This window comes from Pinus tabuliformis, chromosome 6 (assembly GCF_031772625.1).
Source record: "Pinus tabuliformis cultivar Carrire ecotype Pingquan chromosome 6, CPIR1, whole genome shotgun sequence".
Classification (NCBI taxonomy): domain Eukaryota; kingdom Viridiplantae; phylum Streptophyta; class Pinopsida; order Pinales; family Pinaceae; genus Pinus; species Pinus tabuliformis.
Window position 1 is genome coordinate 657,005,752 of NC_142292.1, and position 5,443 is coordinate 657,011,194.

Genomic DNA, 5,443 nt, shown 5'->3' on the forward strand with positions numbered 1-5,443 from the left:
GAGATAGACAGCTAGGATTAAGTCGAACAAAATAAAGTTAAGAAATGAAGAGATCAAATTAACACCACGTGTTAAAAGAAGGATGGAGTGGTCTTCACAAGTGGTAAGCGGTATCTTGCGCACCCTAAAAGTTGTAATCAATATTTCTAAATTCTACGCGATTAACCTTAGCGGGCGACACGTAGCACGATAAAACCACTTTTCTCGCGTGCTCTCGACCTGATATCGGTCGTGCAAGAATCTGCGTGAGATTGCACGACAACCACTCGATTGGACAGGTCACATCGACGATGGAGATCGTCTATGTTAGTTAGTGAGCAGACGACGCGATAGCCGTTGGATCACGCGGGATTGATTCACGATGGAGATCGGCCAAGCTAGTTGGCGAGCGGGTGACGTGATAGTCGTTGGATCATACAGGACTTGGTAATGGATATGATAAATCTCTATTTATTTTGGTGTCGAGATCTCCACTGGAAAAAGGTCAGACAGTCGGGATCAACCCCACGACCGTCGGTCCTTTGGTTTATTGTATCACATATATATCCCACATTCACCGTGGGATCAAACATCATATGGTATATTAATACCAAACCAACCATATATAACCAAGATGTCGAAGGGTGGGACTTGGTTAACCAAGCCACCAATTTGTTAATAAACCATTGCAGGTGTCGAACCTGCCCTACCACCAATGTGTAGTCCGAGGTGGTTTTTATGCAGGTCGAGGCGGTTTTTGCCAAACAGAGGGTGGTTTTGTAGGGACAAAGGTGGTTTTGGACCATTCCAGGGGGTCTGGAGGTCATAGTCGCTAAATATGGTCGAGTTTATAGTCATTTGACTCAAAATCTCGAGCTGAACACAATGGTGATGTCCATTTTCTTATTTGAGACTCTGTTTTCGAGCTCATACCTATGACAACAATTTGAAGACAAAATAAAGAGGTCAGCATTGGAAGCGGAAGGACCAGGAGACGTAGCCAGAAAGTCTGGTGAACTCTTTTATTAAATTTGGTCGTGTTCATGTGTTTGAATGTGTTTGCAAATTGTTTATGTGTTTATGTTATTCACAATCTTTTCGATTCGTTGCACTAAGTAACATAAGCAAATTCACACATAGTCTATAATACCTTTTTTTTAACAGATCATATAGGAAGACCAAGCAGATAACAAGGTTTCAACAGTTATGCTTTCAGAGTTTGTAAAAGCAAAAGGTAATGAGGAATTAGCAGTTGCTTCAGATAATGACTCAAGTCAAGATGGCCCGTTAGGTGACTCACTAATTTTAACAATCTAGCTTGTTGACTCCTTAATGTTTGTAGAGGAGGAGTCTATGTAGCAGTAGATGGCACAAGTCTACAATTGACAGGAAGGTAGTTTGAACAAGATGGCAGTTTCATTACAGGTTAAGAGGAGCAAAACAGTTGAAGGATTATAGGTTACTAGGAACAAGGCAAGATTAGTCTGCAAAGGATATGCACAGGTTGAAGGAATTGATTTTGAAGAAAAATTTGCTCTCGTTGCCAGAATGGAAGCTATCAGGATGTTTCTCACTTATGCTTGCTCGAGAAAAATAAAGGTTTACCAAATAGATGTTAAGTCAGCTTTTCTAAATGGTGAATTGGAGGAAGAAGTTTACATTGAACAACTCGAAGGTTTTTTTCTCTCTCACAAAGCAGACTACGTCTATAGATTAAAGAAGGCTCTATATGGTCTCAAGAAAGCTCCTAGGGCTTGGTATGATCGTATTGACGGATATCTACATCAACAAGGATTTAAGAAAGAAAGTGTAGACATCAATCTTTATGTGAAAGTGGATCGAGATAACCTAACAATTATCAAAGTATATGTGGATGATATAACCTTTGGAAGCAGTGATGACAGATTAAATAAAGACTTTGCCACAAAAATGCAAAGTGAGTTTGAAATATCTATGATTGGTGAACTGACATACTTTCTAGGGATTTAGATTTCTCAGCAGGATAAAGGAATATTCATATATCAAACCAAGTACATCAAAGAAATGCTCAACAAATTCCAGATGGAAGATTGCAAGCCAATCCTTACCCCCATGGTAACATGTTGCAAGTTAAACTTAGAAAATTCATCAAAAGATGTGGACCAAAGGTTGTATAGATCCATGATTGGTAGTCTCTTATATGTGACAGCCTCCCGGCCTGATGTGATGTAGGTAGTTGGACAAGTAGAAAGATTCCAGGCAGCCCAAAAGAATCTCATATTATTGTCGTCAAAAGAATTCTTGGGTATCTTAAGAGCACAATGGAATATGGTCTATGGTATCCCAAAGGAAATTATCTGGTCATCCAAGCTTATACAGACGCAGATTGGGCAAGAAGTGTTGATGATCATAAGAGTACCAGTGGAGCAACATTCTATCTAGGTGGTTATCTTGTTTCATGGTTAAGTAAAAAGTAGTCTTCAATCTCGTTATCCACAGCAGAAGCAAAATATGTCGCGGCAACAACTTGTCGTACTCAAGTTCTTTGGATGAAACAAACTTTGCAAGATCTTCAAGTCAAGTTCGATGAGCCTATTCCCATCTTCTGCGATAGCACTAGTGCCATCAGTGTCTCCAAAAATCCTTCCAAAACAAAGCACATTCCGATCAAATATCATTTCGTTAGAGAGCAGGTCGCCAAAAAGAATATCAAGTTTGAATATTTTGGCACAAAGGAACAAATTGCTAACATCTTTACCAAACCATTACCTCGTGAAGCATTTGAATATCTTCGCCAAAAACTTTGGATTCTCCCAAGTTCTCATTAGAATCTTTCTCTTATCTAACTAAGTATAAAGGGGGAGTGGAGGTGTGTACATGTTCGTAGGATGACAATTTGTCAAGGGAAGTTACCCTTTTCCATTGATGACGAAGGGGGAGAGAAAGCAGTAAGAAGAGGTGTCATGATCGCAAGGGGAGTATTTGTGTTGCCATCAATGCCAAAGGGCGAGATTGTTGATCAGTGGTTGTCATTGATGTCAACCCAAGCAGCACCAGGGGCTACCCCAATTTTGCATGGGCATTTTGATTTGACAACTTACTCTATTCCGAGTCAAGGATCTTCTATATGGATTCCGTATATCTTCGAGATGTTTCCGTAGATATATGGCATGTCAAGTAATTCTTCACGATTTGAGAGATATTCATATTTGAAGTTAGTAACCCCAGTTAGTGGGCTAAAACCCTATTGGGTTGTAGCATGGCACTCATAATTGGTTTTGGTCATTGAATGATCAATAATTAATAATTGTTTTTGCTCCTAAAATCCCTCCAACATTCACTTGTTGAGGATCCTCTCAACTCAAGTCATTCATATAAATAATGACCCTCATATCCTCCTCTAGTAGGGATTTTGTGACTTAAAACAGGGAATCGTGGCATTTTCGCTATAACTTCTTCTTCTTATTTTTTTTCTTTTATTTTCTTTTTCTTTATTTTCTTTCTTTTTATTTTCTTCCTTTTCTTTTCTTTCTTTTTTTCTTTTTTTTTTTCTCCTCTTTTTTTTTTTTTTTTTTGTCTGTGAATTTTAAGAAGTTGAAATTAAAACCCATTTGAGTCGAAATCTTGATGAACCTCGTGATCGAATTTCGGATCTTGGTTCGCTATATTTTCGGAGATATGATTTGAGGAAGTTAGGGTTTTTGTCGGCTCCCAAATTCCATGTCAAACATGTGACGTTGGAAAAATCGTCATAACTTTCTCTTTGAGCATTGGATTCAAATTTCGTAAATAGTCACAAAAAGAGGATGGACTGTAGTTTGTTGAGTAGCGTTTTCAGGGTTGAAAGTTGTAACAGTGACACGTGGCACTTCGTACAAGTTCGCTCTATTGAACCAGCCTATAATCAAGTCATCGTGAGAGATTGGGCATAACTCTTTTTTGAAGAATCCAATCTTGATCAGACCTGTGGGGTTGGAAAGAGGACTCAGAGGGCTACCACAAGACGAAATTTCAAACCCTGGAGATCCGAAATAACATAGATACAACAGATTCAATATCAAGCTCCTAGAAGGCAAGAAGAAGCATGCATTCAAGGATCACTACAGTAAGAGCCACATGTCAACAGTCAAGGGTAAGTCTCCTACAAAAGGGTGTGTATCATTAGTGTTTACATTTGAATTTTGAGTATTATCTCTGGCATATGTTTTTGCAGGATAACGTAAGTATATACAGTGTCTCGGTTATATCTCTATGTCTCCATATGTCAATTAGTTTTTCGGATGTCCTATTCCTGATACTACACATTTGATGCTACATATTCTTGATGCTACACCAAGTATACTAAATCTATATGATGTTGTATGTTCATGTTACATGTCTTTTCAGAGTTGATAGAATGGTCTCCGTTGTTGTACTTAGAACTTAGTCCATCAAAAGTCTAGCGTCTGTCATCAGTTTTTATTATATATATCTTTAGGTCAATGTTCGATATAGTCTTTTATAGAGTCCAAGCCTATATCAAGAGTGGGACCCTGTCTACTGCTGCAACAAGTCAACAACAAAAGTGACAAGCACCCTTCAGGTACGCATTGTAATTTTAATTTGTATTTATTCATTATTATGCACTTACATGTGTTTTGCAGGCAGAGGTAAGTTGAAGAGTATTTTGTTTTGTTTTGGGATTGGTTTCGTCGGACAAATTTTGCACGCAAGTAGAAGAAGATTCAAGTACAACTTCAAGCAAGAATTCAAGAGCAGAAGTATCAAATCAAAGGAAGCATTGCAGCGGGACATCCTTTGAAGACATGACAACCATCTGTATATTGTGAAAAAGTGTCAAGGCCAAGAGTCATCATTGTAAAGTTGTAAAAGAGTCATCACTGGAAGAGTCATCATTGTAAGAGACAATCTACCTAGAGTCGAAAAGGCATTTTTGGGAGGTATAGGAGTCTCTATTGGGATGATGTCATGGTTGGGTTGCAGGTCATAGTGTGATTGGGTGTTTAGTCAAAATCATTGTAAATCATATTGTATCGTGGGTCATTGTCTCTGGTACGAGAATCCACACGTCTCATTTTAGTCATTATAGGGTGGTAGGGAAGTACTAGGCTGGTGCATGAAGTCGCCTACACGTTGGAGCCTGTGAACACTTCAGGGTGGTAGGTTGGTCTAGGATGTTGGGGCATCCATTCAGTTGACTACTGAAGAAACCAGGTTGTTGGGGCGCCCTTCCAGTGGAAGCTGGAGAAGAATGCTTTTCTAGAATTCTAGGAAGTTGTTTTAATTTCAATGGGGGCTGAAGATTAAAAAATTTATTAGAAAAGCGTTCAATGGTTTTTAACCCGGAGGGGGTTTTCCACCTAAAATTCTTGTGTCTACTGTGTTCTTTTATTTACTGTTATTACTACATAAACATTAATAATAATTGAAGATTAACTGATGCTCTGAAAAGATTTTAAAATGTTAATTGCTAAGGAACACTGAT